This window comes from Triturus cristatus, chromosome 9, assembly GCF_964204655.1.
Source record: "Triturus cristatus chromosome 9, aTriCri1.1, whole genome shotgun sequence".
In the NCBI taxonomy this organism is placed as follows: domain Eukaryota; kingdom Metazoa; phylum Chordata; class Amphibia; order Caudata; family Salamandridae; genus Triturus; species Triturus cristatus.
The window spans coordinates 161825803-161847741 of record NC_140592.1 but is presented as its reverse complement, the minus strand read 5'-3'; the positions used below and the strand labels follow the sequence as shown (position 1 = coordinate 161847741).

Genomic DNA, 21939 nt, shown 5'->3' with positions numbered 1-21939 from the left:
TTGCTTCTGGGAAAGTTAATTCGTATTTGTCCGCCACCCCCTGGTCCAGTGGGGCAGACTTCTAAGCACTAAGAGCCAGATTTATCAAGGTTTTGCATTGCCCTTGCGCCATGCAAGAGAGCGAAGGGCGACACAAAACCTGAGCAAGATTTATGAAACCACGCAAGGACACCTTGCGTAACACTGCATGGCTTGATAAATCTAGAGTAAAGCATGGCAGCACAAATTGCTGCCTTGGGTAGGGATGCTTTCCATGGGTGGAGTGTGGGTGTTCCCATGAATCCACTTATGGATGTTGGTGATTCTCTTATTTACTATTAGTGTTATGCCTCCCCAGGTGAGGCATTACGAGGAGAAATATCTTTCTTTCTCCTCATTTAGCAACACATGTAGAAAGAGGAAAATGCCACTCACTATTGTTTTTGTGCCAGAAGGCAGAACTTCCTACACAAAAACAATCCTTCCAGCAACACAGGCACCCTTGCACCATGACACAAGGATGCCAGTATGGCGCTTGCAGCCAAATTGCTCCAGCATTAGGAAATGACATGGTAGTGGTGTATAATGGTAAATCCGGCACATTCCTGCCCATTCCCTCTCAGGCAGGGCAGTGCAGCAAGGTTGTATGCTATGTTGTACTGCATGAAATAATGATAAATCTGCCCTTAAGTCCCTCTAAAGACGGGACTCTTTCTGGCTTCAACCACAAGTGGTGAGCTAGGCCTTCTTAAGAGCAGAGAGCCCCTTTACCTTTTGTGTAACCACTTTAGAAAGAATCACTTAACCCTTCTAGAGCATTGCCTGATTGCGGGGTCATGAGTATTTTCATCTTCTTTCCCTTCCAATCAGGCAGATCCTTATTTCTTCTGCTTAATTTATGTTGAGGTCCAGGAATTTTCTGAGGTGGTGAAGGTGAGGACACGCCCATATCTTGAGCACTAGTCAGAATTCCCTACACCAAAACCTGGTAACTTTCCTATGGAAAAACTCTGCTTCTTTTGCAGCAATTCCTTCTAAAACACACTGAAAATTTTCCACAATTTTCCTAGACGCCTTCTCTTTATAAGAACCAGGTACACATTTTTAGGCATGTTGAAATTAGGGAGCCTTCTGCTTGGAGTACTGGCGAATGTTTTCAAGAGACTCTTGGGGCAAAAATAAATTGAGCTCCTAGGACCCACATTTGAGATCTTCACTTCAAAGGAAGAGCTGCTATGGTAGTCTTTTGAGATGCCGTAGGTTGTTGTCCCTTTCTAGATGAATCATCCCTTCTAGGTGGTCGCTGCTTACACAACTTCAGCCGTTCTGTTCCCTGAGGCAGCTTCTTAGTCCTCCAGGAGGTCAAATAGTCACACCTATTATGGGATGTGTATTCCAGTCACTGATAAGGGGGTGCCTGCATGTACTCTGGCGGGAGAAGAAAACAGAAACAGGAGTAAACCCGTTAACCCAGCTGAGACCGGGTAGGTATAGTAACAGAAAAACAATGTCTCAACTGGAAAATCATGTAAAGGGACCACTATATATAAGGATTAATCATAAAGTGCAAGAAGGGACTAGGGAGACCAAAGGAGGATGAAAGGTTGTTATTTGTAAATAGAAGCACAAAAAATACAATTAATTTACAGTAACCATAACAACCATATGTGCACTGAGAGTGAAGTGGTAAGTGAACGGCGCAGTGACATAAGTGTTAAAGCAACAACGTGGAACGGCGAAGGACATATAAAACATAAGGATCATACACAGGTATTTACAAAGGATTTACAATTACAAACATGATTACTCAATTTATAAATGACCCTTTTCAAAGCCGCAATTGGCGTTGTGGAGTCGACGACGTTTCAACCTCTTTACATTGAGGTCATCATCAGGACTATGGTTACGATGATTCAAAAGTACTTCTATGAAAGCAGAGGGAGAGGAAAGAAAGGATTGATTATAGGACCCAAGGAAACCAATAAAAACCATAGAAAGATAAGTAAAAGAGAGTAGGTTAAGGAATACCTGAAGTGAAGGGACGAAGGGAACAAAACCCCACGCGGCGCGGTAGCGTCAAAATGCCACAGGGACGTTGGCAGCGGTATGGATCTGGCCAAGGGAGAAAGGGGACAAATTAAAAGTGCAAGGGAACGCTATAAACCAAATCAAGTAAGAGAAAAAGCGTCCTTACTAAGGTGACGAAGGTACCCGTGTGGTAAAGTGTGCATCAAAGGCACTTTTAATGTTGCAACAGGACAGGATGAATCGTCTCATGGGTTTATACCACACTCTGAAAATAAAGGATTGACGGATTGCTATTTAAACATCGTCAAACTTAAAGTATTCATGCTTTGTTTATAATTTGTTCTATGACTATTAATATTATACTATTATTACTTTCAACTGTCCTATCACTTCATTGCTTTAATTTTATCCCGGTACTTTTGGTCTTTTCTCTTTCCCCGGTGTTACTAGCACCTTTTCCTCGTTTCAGTCTTTTTTCCCTTTCATTGGTGGGACCCTCCCTTGCTAAGTCACGTGACTCTGCCGGCATTACTTCCTGGTTTGCCGTGCTACTCTACCTAGGCGTTTTACTCGTCCCGTTACTTGACTTATCCTGGACTTATCCCGTTTTCGTAATCAGATCGACTTGTCCCGGTTTGAACGCATTCCAAGGGTAAGTGTCATTCCTTGCTCCCAGTGTCACTGCCGGCAACTTGTTAAGTCAATTGCCCTTTATATCAATTGCGCTCTAACCCTCGCCCCCACCACGCTCGGTCTCACTCCGCTCCTTTATTTTCAGAGTCTGGTATAAACCCATGAGACGATTCATCCTGTCCTGTTGCAACATTAAAAGTGCCTTTGATGCACACTTTACCACACGGGAACCTTCGTCACCTTGGTAAGGACGCTTTTTCTCTTACTTGATTTGGTTTTTAGCGTTCCCTTGCACTTTTAATTTGTCCCCTTTCTCCCTTGGCCAGATCCATACCGCTGCCAACGTCCCTGTGGCATTTTGACGCTACCGCGCCCCATGGGGTTTTGTTCCCTTCGTCCCTTCACTTCAGGTATTCCTTAACCTACTCTCTTTTACTTATCTTTCTATGGTTTTTATTGGTTTCCTTGGGTCCTATAATCAATCCTTTCTTTCCTCTCCCTCTGCTTTCATAGAAGTACTTTTGAATCATCGTAACCATAGTCCTGATGATGACCTCAATGTAAAGAGGTTGAAACGTCGTCGACTCCACAACGCCAATTGCGGCTTTGAAAAGGGTCATTTATAAATTGAGTAATCATGTTTTTAATTGTAAATCCTTTGTAAATACCTGTGTATGATCCTTATGTTTTATCTGTCCTTCGCCGTTCCACGTTGTTGCTTTAACACTTATGTCACTGCGCCGTTCACTTACCACTTCACTCTCAGTGCACATATGGTTGTTATGGTTACTGTAAATTAATTGTATTTTTTGTGCTTCTATTTACAAATAACAACCTTTCATCCTCCTTTGGTCTCCCTAGTCCCTTCTTGCGCTTTATGATTAATCCTTATATATAGTGGTCCCTTTACATGATTTTCCAGTTGAGACATTGTTTTTCTGTTGCATGTACTCTGGCAGCAGGAAGTACAATTTGTAAAAGTTGCTTTTCAAGTAAAATCTAGATTGGCATTTGAACTAAGTTTAATAATAATTGAAAAACAAACTTAAATTTTGGACTTTTTCCTAGGATTGCTTGTCGAAATCAATTTTTAGTTGTAACCATCCTTGCTCATAAAAAATTTAGCTTGGTCTGCACTATGAAACACAGGTCTTGACAACTGTTCATTATAGAAAATTGTTGGGAGGCAGCGTTTATAACGCAGTCATTACATCGCACTTCCTTTACAAAGTGGTCGTTACAACGACTGCGTTGTTAGAACCCGATGCCTTTACAATGCAAGTCATTAGATCGACTTGCTGTAGGGGGCACTCTAACATAAGGAATAGCATAATTTACTATTCCAACACCTTCCCTACTGTTGCTCAGGCTGGAGTTGGAATAGTAAATTATACTATTCCTAAGTCCAGCGCGCTCCCTACAGCAAGTCGATCTAATGACATGCATTGTAAAGGTATCACGTTCTAACTACACAGTCGTTGTAATGACCGCGTTGTAAAGGAATCGATGTAATAGCATTCGTACTAACATGCTGTATTCGAAATTGTTATTCATGATGTCCCACATATTTATTATGCACCCAGCTTTGTGGTCTTACATAGCATAATAGTGTTTGGCCTTACTCACTAGAGTCCTTCTCACCTAACTTCTTTTGTTAAAGTGTTTGTATTGTGTACCTAATTAGTACGTTATTATTCAATGTTTCCATAAATAGCCCTACCATACCAGCAGAGTTGTATTGTAGCTCGGTCGAGGTGTCACAGTACTACATATTACAATGTTACCTTGTGAATGAGTGCTGAAAATGGCATGCATGACATTGAGAATGCCGAAGATTCAGGCGAGATGAGTAATGGTTGCAGGCAGAGGAGGAATGCAGCATTGTGGCTAAAGGGTGCCAGCTCACCCCATTTCCCCCATTTTGCCAAGTTCCCTGCCTTCTAGTATACAGCTATAGCCTGTCGTTGAGAGCTATACCAGTTATTAAATTCCCTACACTCGAGCTACAGGCCCGGGCTACAGGTGAGAGACTAGAGTGAGAAAGGTGGTCTTTTTTAAACCCGGTATAACCTGAGGCAGAAAGGTTCTAATGCTATTATAACATTCCACCAGTTGAGGGTAGAATGTTAAAAATTAAACAGTGAGAAACCAAAAACCAACCAAAAGAATGTTGGGCAAGAAGGTCTATAACAGCCATTACTGGCCCTTGGTAGTCTTTTGTTCTTATTGAAGTTCTCAACATTTCAAAGTTCTAATAAAACATAGGACCTTATTTAGAGTTCGGTGGACAGGGTACCCCATCTAGATAGACTAGATGTTGGTGCTGATCTGCAGTTCTTATAATTCTGATAATATCTGGAATTCAGGTCTGATTCAATGTCCTGACACTGCTCTTCTCAGGACAGGTCAAGGAGTTCAAAGCAGTCTTAGTAAAGAGTTGTATTATTGTATTAGTCACCCTTATGTGCACCACGACCGCCAAAAGGAACCTTTGCAAGTGTTGGGGTTATAAACCCATGAATTACTTTTTTTTTAAAAAGGGCATAAACAATTCATTGTACAGCATCATTTTTCAGATCTATTTGCTACAAACCACATAGGATTTAAAAGAATTTGTGAAGAGAAACTCATAACACACTCCAATTTCTTAACACAGGACTATAGGAATTATTTCTCTGTAGCAATCGGGATAGTTTCTGAAGTCACCAGAGTTCTCTACAAAATGTTTTCCGTTCATTCATTCATTTTTTCAACAAAGCATGCTTATGTGTATAAGAAATTGTTACACTAATAACTGTTTGCAGCATTTGGGACTGACTGGGCTATGGATCCATCAGCACACTCGAGGACAAAAATAGCCCTAAACCCTTTATCTTATTGCTGGGTTTTCCTGTCCTCACTTTGGTGAGTCCAGCGCTAGCGCTTGCTCCCGAGTAGTCATGGGTAGCACATGCCAAGGTTATCTTTATTACTAAGTGTATCTAATACACGTGATGAGCTAATACCACAACTTAGTTTCAGTTTCAAGGCCACAAGAACGTACAACTAGGGTAGAGTAGAATAGGGTAGTTCACTTTGAGCAGCTTGTTGGTGGTTCTTATGTTTAAAGTTATTTGTTCACATGAGACCTTTGGAAGGTTAATAGTTCGAGTATTTGTTGTTACAGTTTCCCAGTGCTGATTGCTGTAGGTCACAAATATTAATCTGTAAATGTTGTTTCAGTGTAAGAGGAGAGGCAGAGATGAAGATTAGCTCTCCTTTGAGATTTGCTGTATCATGTTCCTTTCCAACCCTGTAATTGGCAACTTTTTGATGTATTTGCCATTCAATTACTCACTGAACCTGGATGGTAACGACTGAGAACCTAAAACAAATCTGCTTGCATTCCACCACGAGACCTGTGTTTTAAGAATGTATAACATGTATTGCATTGAAACGCAGGCATGTTTTATTCTTCTCCAGCTTGTCTCACCAACCTCTCTGGTCAGCATCAGCACAGGGGCTGCTGACATTAATTTGTTCTATGTATATCAGTGAGTAAATTATGTGCAATACTGTGCTGTGTGACCTGTATTCCCTGTTGTAGCGTAGACCTTTCCGTGAGTTCTATGTGAAAAACACAAATTGCAAAAACATATTTTGCTAAAACATGGACTACAAGACAGAGTGTCCAAATATCGAAGTCATCTAAATACTTCCTTATGTAAATTTCGATCTGTGTTTTATTTCTCAATTCAGCCTAACCCACATATTTTAAGACTGTGTTCATTTTCTGTTCCAACTCTAGTTGTACCTGATTTAAGAGCCAGTGCTTGAAAAAGGGGTTAAGTACAGTTCGGCATTATGATAGGGACATATTAATGAAAGGCTGAGAGTTTGGTGAGAAATCTTTTAGTCTTTATATTTGTGCAGTCTATCCTTTCCCATGCTATAATTTTAATGACTTGAGTCGTCTGTACAGCATCATTTCTTATGGGGTTACAAAACACATGCACATGTTAAGCATTTAAATGATACATCTTGGTAAGATCTTATAAAGGGTAATTCGTGTGTGCAGAACACTTTATAATAGCACAGTCTATGCAAATCAGCTGTCCTACAAGTAGCAGTGGATAATGCATAACTGCTCCTTTCCTTCAGGTCTAGAATCGCTGGTGAATCAGCATTAATTTGCACAACTGTACGAAGTAGTTATACAGTTTTCATTTCGAAATTCCTTCTCAAACTCAAAAACCTGAACAAGTTTAATGTATATAGATGTCTCTAGTTAAAGATTAACTATTGTACCACCAAGAAAGCACGTTCAGGAGCATTCTTTATTTTTGTAGTGGCTTTTCGTAAGGAGACATTGTCAAAGTACTTTTTTATCCATGCTTTTTCATTTCCAAGGAAAAACAAAACTGCCTCTCTATTGGGCATAACAGAAGGAGAGTTGAAATTCAATTACTTTTAAGTGCCAGTTGCAGCGAACAAGCTGCTGTTCTTGGATGTGTGGCTGTTTTTGTTATTTTTCTACCTTCTGCCCACTGATGACTATTTAACCTTGTACTACACTTATTGCTGTAGTATCAGTGATTAAGAAGAAATGTTCATAGGCTCAACGTTTTTCTTAATAACTCAATGCTGGTGCCACTGATTGCTGGTGATGCCAAATACCAAGGATGCCTGGTCATGTCTCTTTCTCCTCCTCCCTAGACCTCTGCCTCTTTATCTCACTTTTGTGGATTCTTTTCCTCTCTGTTTTCACCCTTTGCATAGTTTTACCGTGTTTCTCTTACACCTTCGTTCTCGCTTTTCTGCCTCTCGCTCAAAGTATCATGAAAAATATGTCCGGGTCCTCAAAAATGAGTGTCGTTGCCCACCACCCGCACCCATCGGTACAAATAAGCACTGCTTACTTTCAACATCGGTTGGCTGGTATTTTAGGAATACTCATAGTCTTATGTTCCTCTAGCTCCTCATTTGCATCATTTTTGATTAGGGAGGAATGCTAGTAGGTTTTAATTGGTAGATGCAGCCCTATAGCTGGAAACATATTTGGGTGAATCAGCCCTGCTACCTCTCCCTGGAACCAAAGGCCGTCAAATGACACCTGGAATACAGGTACGTGGATACCACAAAGAAATATTCGGAAGAGAAAGGTACATTACAAGTATGTAAAACAACTCTGTGCACCCAGAATAGCAGGGAGAAAAACACTAGTCTTAACTGTCCATCTAACATTGGGACTGAAGCAAAGCTCCAAAGGTCTGGTATGATGGCAAAAAAGAAATTGAGGCAACTATGTGCAAGTGAAACACAAGCTATATCTAGGAGTACATCAGAGCACTCCACTTTGTTTTGACTGTTAGCTTTGACTTTGTTTATAGTATCATCCATGCTATGACAGTGGGCTTGCAAAACATACGCTTTACACTTTAGTCTGGGACAGCCACCAGCAGGGTCTGTGCTTTTTAAGGAGATCAATGATTTCCGAACAATAGTCGTCCATCCCTTTGCTTAGAAGCCAGCTTCCAGGAGCTTGGTAGGAGCTATGTGAGGCATTAGTTGGCTGATTGCCTGCAGCAGCCTAGGCCTGGTTCTAAATCTCTTATTTTATTTTCCTTCTCTATAAATCTGATTAATTTGAGCACTGAATTTGTTAGAGAGACCTTGGTTCATGGGCGGATGCCTGGGAACCGCATGGGGAGAACATTCTCTGCACTGGAGAAAAACATTTCCATGAAAGGTGCCCAGCCCTAATTCCATTCCAGGCACTACAATTTGCATTTGAAGTTGCAGACTGCTTAGAGTCTTTAAATGTCCTACATACCAGTGGTTTTGTCTAACAATAATGGAAATTAGAGACTTTCTGTTCACTCAGCCATTACTGGTTCCCTCAAGTGGACTCAAATGATGAATATGTTGATAGTAAGAACACCTTTGATTCTGATCTTTTGGATATATAAGGCATCATGCTCCGAGGGTTCCATTATGAGCCAATCATTACCAGGTCTCCATATCCACCAACTCTTTCAAATTTCCATGTTGGCAATCACATTCATCCTGGAAAAAAATAACCAGTACTTAGTGCAAATTGGCACCCACAGATCATTGATTTAGGAGGTTAAGATGCTCTTTCTGATCCTAAAGCTGGTTCATATGTTACTTTCTGGGAAAATGGCTCTAGGGTGAACCCAGAGCCTGACAGCTAAATGATATCTTATTAAGCAGGTATGCACTCAGTTGCTTCAGTTTGCTGTCTGGTAAGAACCAATTGGAACATTGCTGCTGGGTTCTAGATTCTTTCTGGCCATTGATCCTCTGTCAGAAGATAAGACTGTACAAGAGTAAAGACGGAGCAGTCAGTGGTGTAACGAATGTTTAAGGGCCCCCCTGCAATGTACACGGAGGGGCCCGCTCCGGGATCGCTCAGAATTAAGTACTGTGCTGAGGGGGCCCCCTGCAGCTGGGGCCCCCCGCACCGCGGGGGATGCGGGGGCCTGGGTTACGCCCCTGGGAGTAGGAAGTGACCTTGCAATCAGAAGGCTAAGAATTAAACCACTTGTAGACCTATCCTTTATTATGGATCAGAATCAAAATCATGTTTACATTTAGGGTGCTCTCCATTTTCCATATTTGACTATCTCCTCAGAAATTGTCTACCAGTAGGGCCAAGATTTGGGAAGTTCCACACAATTTATTTTTTTATGTGATGCCGAAGTCTACACCAAAAACATCTGTAATACGAGGGGACATTTATTTAGTCTATACACCAAAAACATCTCTAATACGAGGGGACATTTATTTAGTCTATACACCAAAAACATCTCTAATACGAGGGGACATTTATTTAGCCTATACAGATTAGAAATACTAATTACGGAAAACATAGCTTTCACCATAGATTAGAGCCATAACTACCATTATTATAAATCTTAATCTGAAATACATATTTTAGCTTTTGTACCATGTCCTATCTACATTTTATGATCCTCATCATGAATATTAGATTGTAATAAATGATATAATCCAGCTATTTGTCCCTTTTTTTAACATAGATTTATTTTTAAACGTAGCCATTTTCCTAAAACCATAAAATATTACAATTCAAAGTATAGTTACATGGTTGCAAATTCCTATAAAACATTCCTACAGTAAATTCAAGAATTACTGCTAAAGATAGAAATACGATGTATGTATTTGATTTAAAAACATTTGTGATAAATACTTCAAACAAGAGGTTTCACCATGAAGATACCCTTCACTGAGAATATAATTGTAGAACTATGACTAACGTTTATGACCAAGGTATTTGAAGATGTTGCTTACAACTTTTAATTTATTTATTTGTTATTTGGGGTTAATCCTAGAGAGAAAATCATTCACCCCTTACTACCCTGTCGACTCCTCCTAATAGTTATTCTCTATGATTTAGCTAGCTGAGGTTTGAAAAATCTTTGTAGATATAATTTCTGCTGTTCCACATCCAGCAGTGTCTTCCACTTACTATTAGAGAGCAACAGCACTTTCTATTCGTCTGATGGGTTATTTCCATCCATCTAGATTAGTCATCATCTGGTTATCATCAAGAAAAACGTCTTCTCTAGTACGGATAGAAGGATCTGAAAATTTAGAAAAACAAATAGGTACGTCAAAAACACTGGTGTCTCTCATTCGCTGTCTCCTACTTCTCTTCCCTTCCTCTCAAACCCAATGCATGGACACTCATGCACACAGTCTCCACCCTTACTCCCTCTATTCTACCAATATACCCTCTCTTTGAACTCTTCTTAGCTTCTATACCTCCTAAACTAACCATTCTCTTTCTTTTCTCTGGTCTGTATCTGTTGGCACAGCTTGGTTTCACTGTCCACAACTAGAGGAGGTGCCTGCTATTACTCTCCACAGAAATGGCCATAGCTCTTTACATAGATTTCCAACCACCTATAGCTCTTTGAATTTTAGGAATCAATTACCCTAAACATGAGGCCTAACCAATATAGGCCAGGGTTAATCATTTAAAAAATAAGTACTTGTTTAAGGACAGAATTTTACTAGTTCTGTAAAATAAAAAAATGATCCCCTTGTCTCTTTTGGTGCAGTGAAGTTAGATGACAAATTATGGCTGTGTTCTGAACGAATCAGAACTCAGAAAATATTCTCTCTGATTATACTAGGGCTCTTATTATATAATGGTTTGGAGTCTATTGAAATTCTGACTGCAATTGTTTCTGCAAATCTAGATGCAGGTGCTCGAAGTAGATGGGAAGCCATAGCTCCATGGCTGGAATGCCCTGTGAGTCTGTGGACACCCACATGTTTCCGGGTATTCACCAGCTCCTTTTCAATCTCTTCGTACAATAGAAGCAGTTGAAAATGTACTTCTGAACAAAGCTTTTCCAGGATGCTTTTCCAGGGAAAAGTTCATTTGCAATCACTCAGCAGATTTTCACATGAACAGGTCACACATATATATTTTCTCAATCAAAAATGGAATTCACAAATGTTTGCCATTAGTACAGTGCAGGCCTATTTCGGTAAACACGTAAGCCTTAAGTCATAAATCTGCAACATTGAATTTGCACTTTTGTAACTTAATTTAAGAATCAGGCCTGTAATTATTTTTAGGTTGTCCATGATGGTTTTAAAAAAGATTCTATGTTAATACAAAAAGGTTTACTAGAAAATGATTTCTCAGAGAAATGTTATATAAATTTGCTCAATAGTTTAGCAAAAAATCTTTTTTTCAAGTTGCACTTTATGTTATGTACAGTGTAATTTGATAGCGAGCAATCAGGAATCTTGCTTTCAGGCTTCTGCACATGTTTGTAAATAATCACGGAACATTCTGGGAGTATCACAAATAGCCCTGAGTTGTTAAATCTTGCATAAATGTATGTTTGCTTCTATACTGGAACTATTGTCATAAAAGTAAGCTGAGCTCATAGTTTACAAAATTTCCTTGAAGCACTCAATCTAATAGCAAAGGCATTCCATTAATAAAAAATGTATACAAGTTTAAACAACGTATAGAAAAATATATAAACCTTTCCTTAGTTGCATACAATCCTCATTTAGATATTCTTACTGCGATATTGTAAACTTACAGCCAGAAAGTTTGGGATGTAAGTGGTTGACGTACTTGTGTCTTCTTTTACTCCAAACAATATGTCCTGGTCATCAGTCGATAAGAATTTCACACTTCTGACTGTGTCAGCATTTCCCAGTGATAGTGGTGCTTCATTTGTGCATCAGAACTTCATTAACTACATAAACTAAATAGTTTATCTTGAGAACCCCTTGTGTATAGTGTTGGAAAGTGGATTATTATCAGCAGGGCCAAATGTATATCTGCCACTGGCAATAAGGCCACTAATACAGTGTAGGGCTCAAAATACGTCTTAGAAAATTATTCCGATACTCAGCCTGAGGCCAAGCTTCAAAGACAGGTATGTGAAGCATTTAAAAACACCAATTCAGTAAATAACTAAGACACAATGCACAATAAAAATCCAACACCAATTTACATAAATCGGAAATATTTTTATCCTTAAAATGACAGCAACACGACAAACATCCATTGTAGTGAGCCGAAGATATGAATTTTTAAAGATTTAGCATTATCTAGCACATAGAAACCTATAGAGCCTTATCAGTCATCTAGTCGTGAATGACCGGTCAAAGTCAAAGTTTCATGCCGACCGCGATGGAGCCCTGGGCCGCTACCACTCGTGGTAGGTCTCGGTCAAAGTTTTTACCTTCTGACTTAGAAACTTTTCTGGAGTTTTTCTTAAAGGGGACTCTCGAAGCTCTCAGCCAGTCCGGATTTGGTGAGGGTTCGCTGGATTGCCTTGTGATGAGATCCTGGTCAAACTTATGGAAGTCCAACGGGACAAACCAAGGATCCAGGCTGACACTCTGTTGAAGGCAGGCTTGGCTTTCGCCTTTGCTGCTGGACACCTTTTCTTCCTTTGGACTTAGAAATGTTTACAGAGCTTTTTCTCTTGGGGTACCTCAATGCTCTTCACCAGGCCAGATTTAGTGAGGGTTCACCAGCCTCGGATTTCTACTACTCCCAGTCAAGATCTGGAAGTAGGACCAATGGAGCTTTTCAGCGGGACAAACCTGGACGGCAGGCCGACTCGCGGTTGAAGGCAGGCGGCTTGGCTGGCCAGGTTGAGTTGGTCCCCTTATGGAGCTTTTTCCCAAAGCTCTCCAAACTTCTGGAACTTCTTCCTGAAATTCTCCTAAGGGTCCCAAAGTACCTCAAACTCACACCAAGGGTCTGGAACCTCAAAGATGGTCCTTGAAAGTTGAGGACTTCAGTTCCCACAATCCACTTGGACAAAACCCTCACAAATTTACTGGTAGTTCTCCAGGTTGAGGATTCTTGGTACTAATGTTCCAGGTGAGCTCCGTTAACTTGTAGCTTGCAGGGAGTCCACTCTTTAGTCCTTTTACAGCAAGGTAGTCCACATGGGTGCAACCTTCAGGGTGCAGGCCTTAAGAAATGCACATCAAACTTCTCAGCATGGCCTGTCTTAAGTTTCAAGCAGCAGATCTGAGAGGCTCTGCCCCTTTCAGATACAGATACTTATTCCAAGTTCTCTGGCTCAAGCAGGAGGTCACTCCTGTTCAATATGGTGTAGGGTACCACCCCAAGGCATGACCACTTCCTGCAGAGTGTGTCACGTTTTTGTCCCAGAGTGCACCAATTCTTTCAAATTCATAATGGCTGATTTTCCATCAGGGAGAGAAGCGCTGGCTAAACACACCTGTAGGATGGCTAATCTCCATAGTCTCTCCCTCTTGCATGTGCTCATTCCTTCCTTAAGCCTAACATCTGGCTGGGTTCAAAAGAGTAGAGTTGTAAATGACACTGGTGTTTTCCCCTTCCCTTGAAGTCCATTGTTTACGACTCCTTCCCCTGCTCTGGCATTCCTGAGTAACAGAACACTGCCGTCCCAGCAGAGCTGGTCAACCCCGGGGCTCTTTATCAACTCTTCAAAGAAGTGTGGCTAATCCAATTAACTCTGACCAATCACAATAGACCACTGAAAGGCTGTATCTGGGCTTATTAACAAGAAAGTCTTATAACTGGTCTGTACATTTTATCATATTGTTGTGTTTATTAATACCATTCTGGGAGGTCTTTGAATGATATTTTTAGCCTTCTGCTATCAAGAGTTAGTAGTTAATAACTTCTTGCCATGTTAACCTATGTGGCATGGGATTTGCAATGGGATGGGAAAAATGACTTGGGCTATTTTTCCATCACTAGGGCTTATAAAAACATATTTATAGGGCCCACACCCCTGGAACACCTAGGGGAGACTTTAGGGGTTCTTAATATGTAACAATATTGCAGATCCTCCCTCCACAGTGCTCCTAGCACCAAAGTCGATTTTGTGCAGCACTTTATCACAATGTGGGGAGTGAAATGTGCAATTTCACTTAATGCCTTATAAATACCTCACCCCCCACCCCTGGGACACCTAGGGGAGACCCTGGGGGTACCTAATATACCCAAACATTGTAGGTTATCCATTTTTAAGTGCCCCAAACACCAACGTCGAGTCTGTGCACAATTTACTTTTTAAAAGCAGCCACTTTTAAACTGACCTCAGGCTTCAGCAGTGTACACATGCAAGTGGAGAAAGGACTGCCAGCCTCTAAACTGCCATGCCATATTATATACTTGGGACTGAGGGGTAGGTTCAATCCCCCTGCCCTATTATGTAGTAGGGCCTTATAGAGTAGGTCATATCAATCACAGGGGTACCCCAACCCATAGTGTAACCTAGTGTATGTAGGTGTTTTCACTGTATTCTAAGTGTGTCTCTTTCAGTATAGCACTGGCCCTGGGCAGGGTTAGGTAGAGCCCAGGGTCAGTCAGAGTCAGTTACCACCAGAATTAGTCAACAAAACGTTGGGGGGTACCCAGGGCGCAGGAGGATTTTCCAACATATAGTAAGTGATAAGTATCTTTGTGAAAATAAATGCACAGCTATTGCATGTGGCGAAACCAGCATCGAGGAATGGGGGTCTTGACACAGTACGTCTTCACTTTCCCCTAACAATGACTTGTGTTGCCTACTACTAGGCAACACTAAAACACAGGATCTGGTTCACAAATTGATTTTGGCTGTAAACTAACATTGATGGAAGAAAATGTCTAGATAAGGAGCAAGTATGGATGTATTTATCATTGGTTAATTGTGTACCATGGCTGGTTACGATACACCAAGGCTAACACCAAGCAGTGGTTGGTGATATGGCATGGCATGCCTTGAAATATTAATAACATCTAATAACTCACGTTTGTGAATATTTCAAGTATTCACAAACTCCTCTTTGATCATTTCTTCCACTGAAAATTGTCATCAATTATCTATTGAAAGTGACTGCAATAAACCCCATTTCATGGTAGGAAAGGGAATGGACAATGCCCAAACCTCCTGTGGGTCTAGGGAATATGGGTTTGTCTCATGGAAAATGCTTTCACTGAGACGAACAAATAAAATTCATTTGCATAGTAGGACTGCCTTTCTCCAATTTAGAATTGATATATATATATATATGTATATATATATATATATATATATATATATATATATATATATATATATATATATATATATATATATATATATATATATATTCACTTAAAAAACCATAGGTTTCACACATGTTATAGTTAGCTGTACATTTCACTCGTAAAAAACCAATGAAATTCCACGTTATAGTTAGGGTTATCAGGTAACTATAACTTGTGCGCCCACAATAAACTGCTGATGACGTCACATAGTACATCACTCATGACATGGTCAGTGACATCACTCATGACATCAATGATGACATCTGAAATTACACATTGTGGATTGCGGTCGCGCAAGTTATAGTTACCTGATCTAACTATAACGTGGAATTTCATTGGTTTTTTACGAGTGAAATGTACAGCTAACTATAACATGTGTGAAACCTATGGTTTTTTAAGTGAATTTGCAAGGTTTTGTAAATGATAATTCCTAACTATAACGTGTGTGAAACCTATGGTTTTTTTCAGTGAATTTGTACGGTTTTTTAAATGCTAAGTTATGTATTTTTTTTTTATTTTTTTTTCTGGTTTTTCACTATGCGCACACCCTGCACCGTGCGTGCGCTGTGTGCGCTCGGTGCGCTTCGTGCACGGAGCGCCCACGTTGCGCAGTCCATGCCGTACGCGCCTCGCCATTTTTCACGCAGTAACATTTGTTTTTTTCTCCCTTGTGGGTCCTTTAATTTATTTAATAAATGTGATTGTAACTTCTTTATTTTTTTTTGCCGTGCGCGTATGGTAAGCTTACCGTACGCGTACCCCGCGATTTTTTTAAAAAATTATTAAATTTATTTTTCGTACTTTTGGGTCCTTCTTGGACCCCCTGACAAACACTAGGGGGTCTGCAACTCTCTTCGTTGCCCCCGTTTCACGTTCCCCACCTTTGTTTCTCAGTGCGAGAGACAGAAAATGGCGGCCGACACTTCCGGATTTCGACCGATTCGAATGTTTACAGTCATGTAACCACCAATCAGAATTGAGCTCGCGCACGGCACCGTACGCGTACGGTAAGCTTACGGTAAGCGCACGGAGCGCGCTTACAGATATATATATTGATTTAAATGGTATTTTCTCAGGACCTACTGAACAGATTTACACCAGACCTACAAAAGGCACATCCTTGACCTGAGGACTACCTCTCTGCCAAATTTCAAGTAATTCTGTTCAGCCGTTCGGGCTGTAGCTGTGTCTAAAGGTCCTATGGAAAAATGCATGGGGAAAACGTGTTTTGGGACCCCCCTTTTTTCTCAGCCCCCGCTTGACGAATCCCCCCGAGACTTTCAGGGTAGGAGCGGAGCGTAGCGCCCCATTAGTTTTGAAAATTTCGCGAGGATTCTTCGACCGGCGCCAAAGTTATTCCAAATAGAATGTTGCGGATTTCCTATGGAAACACGGTCCTAACTATAACTATCTACTGGCGACCGCCAGTAGATAATATATATATATATATATATATATATATTCACTTAAAAAACCATAGGTTTCACACATGTTATAGTTAGGTGGATATTTCACTCGTAAAAAAACAATGAAATTCCCCCGTTATAGTTAGTTCAGATAACTATAACTCGCGCGCCCGCAATCCACTGCTCATGAGGTCACATATTACATCACTCATGACATGGTCAGTGGCATCACTCATGACATCACTGATGACATCATCCTTGTGATAGAGTGGCGGTCGCGCGAGTTATAGTTATCTGAACTAACTATAACGGGGGAATTTCATTGGTTTTTTACGAGTGAAATATCCACCTAACTATAACATGTGTGAAACCTATGGTTTTTTAAGTGAATTTGCAAGGTTTTTTAAATGCTAATTCCTAACTATAACGTGTGTGAAACCTATGGTTTTTTCAGTGAATTTGTATGTTTTTTTAAATGCTAATTTATTTATGTATTATTATTTTTTTTATATATTTATTTTACAATAAACTACGTATTAAAAATGATTATTATTTTTTTTTGGTTCTTCACCGTGCGCGCACCCCCGCGATTTTTAAAAAAAAAATGTAAAAAAAAAAATTCTGCCTTCGGGGTCCTTCAGGGACCCCCTGACAAAGGCTAGGGGGTCAGGAACTCTCTACCCTGCCCCCTTTTCACGTTCGCCACCTTCCTTTTTCACTCTCGCACTGAAAACAAACAAAATGGCGGCCAACACTTCCTGATTTCGACCGATTCGAACGTTGACTAACATGTAACCACCAATCAGAATTACGCTCGCGCACGTTAGGGTGCTCGCATGGTGCGCGCTTATAGATATTTATATGCTTTTAAATGCTATTTTCTCAGGAACTACTGAACAGATTGACACCAGACCTGCAAAAGGCACTTCCCTGACCTGAGGACTACCTCTCTGCCAAATTTCAAGTAATTCTGTTCAGCCGTTCGGGCTGTACCTTCGACTAAAGGTCCTATGGAAAAATGCATGGGGAAAACGTGTTTTGGGGCCCCCCTTTTTTCTCGGCCCCCGCTTGACGAATCACCCCGAGACTTTCAGGGTAGGAGCTGAACGGAGTGCCCCATTAGTTTTGAAAATTTCGCAAGGATACGTCAACCGGCGCCAAAGTTATTCAAAATAGAATTTTCAGATTTCCTATGGAAACTCGGTCCTAACTATAACTATCTACTGGTGACCGCCAGTAGATAATATATATATATATATATATATATATATATATATATATATATAAATATATATATATATATACATATATATATAAAATATATATATTCTACAGGCACCACCTCACCACCTAAACAAAACGGAAAAATGATATGCTCTACTTTTAGAGCCTAGGAAAATAAAAAGCACTTGTTTTCCTGATGAGACATTTTGGGGAAAATGAGAGTTCTGAGTCCATGAGGACTGTCAGTTTTTCCTAGAATATGGTGGATCTCTTTGAGTGTAATTTCATTTTTGATGGGTTCACTTTTTAAAGGAATTAGCTTATGGTGGCAGATGTTTTCAGTAGGCATGGTGAGAAGACTTTATTATCTTCAATATATCTAGGTGACAGAACCCAAGATTGTCTACATCAGGGGAGATACAAAAGTGGTTCCATACCAGAATATCGAATAAACAAATACTGTCCTACAAACATATATCATGGCCTAAATGTTGCTCCTCAACAACTCATGAAGCTAAGTCTATGTAGGTAAGTTTTTTTAAAGGCAAGTATAGATTTACTACTTTTAACTCCACATCCACACACCCAAATGAACATAGATATTGTTAAATCTAATAAACCAATATTTATCTAGGTATACTTTCCCTCACACTATTTGGGTTACCAATGTTTTGGCCACAATATTTTTAGGAAAATGTGTAGTCCTCCATGGGCCATTTACAAAATACCATTTTTGAGGTTGCAGAATTGGTAATTGAAAGGGACTTGTATAGGGCATCCCAGCCTAATACCGATTCACAGTGGTATGTATGAATGTTTTGCAAACAGATCTTCATTTTTACCAACACCTGAAAGGTGGTTGTAAACATTCATAAATGGGAAGGTGTCCCCATGGTAACCCTTCCACTTTGTGAATGTTGACACAAATATTTTTCAGGAGCAGTCGGACCACTGCCTACTATTAAAAAATAAAACTTCAACGTTTAATCTTTTTCTCTTTAAATGCATCCCGTTTTCAATTAAGAAAAATGGGCTGCATTTTTCACAGTAAGATTTCTTTATTAGAACACAATCACAGACATGGTGGTCTGCTAGACCTCAGCAAGCCACCATCCCTGTGATGGCTGCAATTCCTAATGAGTCACAAACTGCGACCTACCGCATTAATATTCATGAGGTAGGTCTATTGCGACCTCATTAGGAAACGCTATTACATATTTGTATATTAGGAATTGTGCCTTTCTAACTGTGATTCACAAAGAATCATAATTAGAAACTCGCAATCCCTAAATTCTGTACATATGGCCCCATATTCAGTGCTGTGCCTCTAGAAGTACATCGTGATCAAATAAAGTGGTCACATATAGGGCAGCACATTGCGAAAGCAGACATCTCTCTGGGAGGCCATTGAAGAGCATTTCAAAGACTGACTTGAAAAGTGGAAAGAGCAGTGGAAGCTATCATTTAGAATGAAAGGGAAACATTAGTTTTAACTAAAGGCCACTGTGGCCATAGTCCTGGAGCCACTGACTGATGTAACAATGTGGTTGTCAATCGTCCTCCTTTGGGTATCAAGAATTAATAATATACCACCTTGGGCCCATTGTTTGGTCTTTCACACAAAGTCAGAGAATTAATATTATTCTTATATGGAATCAGCATTTGATCTATCACTGCAACTGTGTTTAATAAGAGAGGTTTAAATTATTTGGATAGAAAGATTAATCCACTTGGAAATTTTTGGGCCAAAGCCTACTAGACACGGCGACAGTCTGGTTTGCTAAAGACATCCTGGGGATATTTGGAAAGCTTCCGGAGGAATGCATTCTGCCTATTGCATACCTTTGGCTTTGTTGTTTGTAACTCACATATGCTTGCTTTCTATTTACTGGCTTTATCTGTTTTAGGCTACCCAGCTTGAGTCCCTCCCTCGCAAAGAGCATTCCTTATTTATTTTATCCTACTAAGTGCTCCCTTTCTGTAAACAGTCCTATGAGATAATTTTTGTGACAATCATGTTGTGAAAAGCTTTTCACTAGCACACAACAAAGTTTAAATGCCTGTAATGACCTGTGCAGACATTTCGGAATATATCGGAATTGGGAGAGCACAAATACATTTTTTGTAATTCTGAACTGTTGTGGAAACAAATATTTTAATACAATTCAAAGAATTCAATACACTAGGTGATGACATTATTATAAATTCTTGTTTATGTGCTGTATACGTTTATCAGTAAAACTGTATGTCTGTGCAAATGTAATGGTCATTTCAATTGAACATGTATTTTCTTTAATGGCATTGCACTACCACGCCATGCACTTTATGCCACTCTACTCTGCACTACTGCGCATCACTCTACTTTATGCTAATGCACTCTATGCCCCTCTGCAGCACTGCACTCTTTGCCACTACACTCTGCTCCACTCAAATCTACTCTGCACCACTGCACTCTACACCACTCCACTCTATGCCACTGCTCTCTGCCCTGCACCACTCCACTCCACCCTATTCTACACTACTCCACTCAACGCCACCTCATTCTACTCTGAAACAATCCTCTATACACTACTGCACTCCATGCCACTTCGCTGCGCGCGCGCTGCATCGCCAAATGCAATGAAGCGCGCACAACGAAATTCGTTTTTATTAATTTTTTTCATAACTTACCTGAAATCGGCCGTTTGCCGCATTTTGCAACCCCCCACCCTGCCCCTCCTTTGCGCCACGTCACCGCCCGGTAAAACGCCCTACACGGGCCGTCACTGCATAAAGCACGTATATATTTTGAGGCATTTCATTTAATAATGGTTACGCATTTGTATAAGGGTTTGCTCATGTGCACGTAAATATGACAGACACATAAAGTATACTGCATACACATTTTAGTGTATGGTGTTTACATACCTAGGTCACTTACTATAATTTCCCTGGCTATAATATAAAATGTGTACATTAAACAAGCACCTGAACATTGTTGAATTGTGAATTGATTTTGATTAGACTGTTTCCTTAAAGAAATATTTGTTCTCAGCTTGCACCTATTTCTACATACCTTTTAAAAAGGCGGGCTGACTGGCACACCTTACCACTCCTTATGAACATGTTACACCAGACATATTTGGGAGATAGCTAACAATTGTAACTGCATAACTCAATGTTTGCGAATGTCCACAACATAAGTTAATATTCGGAGAACCTGGGGAGACACAGGAGCTGAGGAAAATGTTCCCTTCTCTCCTTTTACGCCTCCTGTGACACTGTGGATGGTAGAAGGTGAGACAAAGGAAGACTCGCTCTGTGACCTCTTCCACAGCCTAAACCTCTCTTTTTCCCCTGTGCAATCCACATGGCCTGTAGAGAGGTAGGGGAGATAGAGATTCAGAGGCTGTAGATTAGGACATTGGAAAGTTGACAACAGCAGGCCTATATCAGTGTCCATCACCCGCTGCTGCTCCATTGCCTTCAATAGAGCTGTCAACATTCCAATGTTCTATCAAAGAAGAGTCCAGAATACTGAAAAGATAGAACTGGGTTAAACTGGGTATTTTGAGTGCATCTAAGTTAATCAATGAGAGCTGCATCAAGGATGTTGTGTGTCATTGTCAAAACAAATGGGTGTCACAGACAGCAGGCAGAGTATTAGAGGCTGGGCCAGCATAGACCAGAGAAGGCAGAATGTGTGGTAAAGACATGCATGGCTTTAAAATGAACTGTGCCAATGCCAACATGGCTAGCCAGCTAGCAGCAAGATTGAGTGGACAGATGGACAGACGTTGGATGGGTCGCTAGAGGGATGGTTTATGTTTTCTACATGCAGCACCCATTTGCAAAGGGTATATGAGGGTGGACTGTAGAGTGGCAGAAAAGAAGTACCTGTTCAAAAATGGCCTCAGCCAAAGCTATCTTACAGAAAACCAATTCTCACACAGGGACTGTTTGCAAGATGGTCTTCCACATTTTATGAACAAAGCAAAGAGACAACTGAACTGCTGAGAAATAATTTCTTGTTCTTTTGAAATTATGCATTTTGCTGTTGCGAAAGTTATATTTCAGAATAGGCACAAACCTACCTTTGTAATATGTTGA

The 21939-nt window shown here is 40.3% G+C and overlaps 1 protein-coding gene across 4 annotated transcripts in view; it reads left to right on the top strand.

The window, feature by feature from the left end:
• The window catches only part of ERC2 (ELKS/RAB6-interacting/CAST family member 2), a 2271945-nt gene that overhangs the window by 1258772 nt on the left and 991234 nt on the right, over nt 1-21939 (top strand). The window lies entirely within an intron of this gene.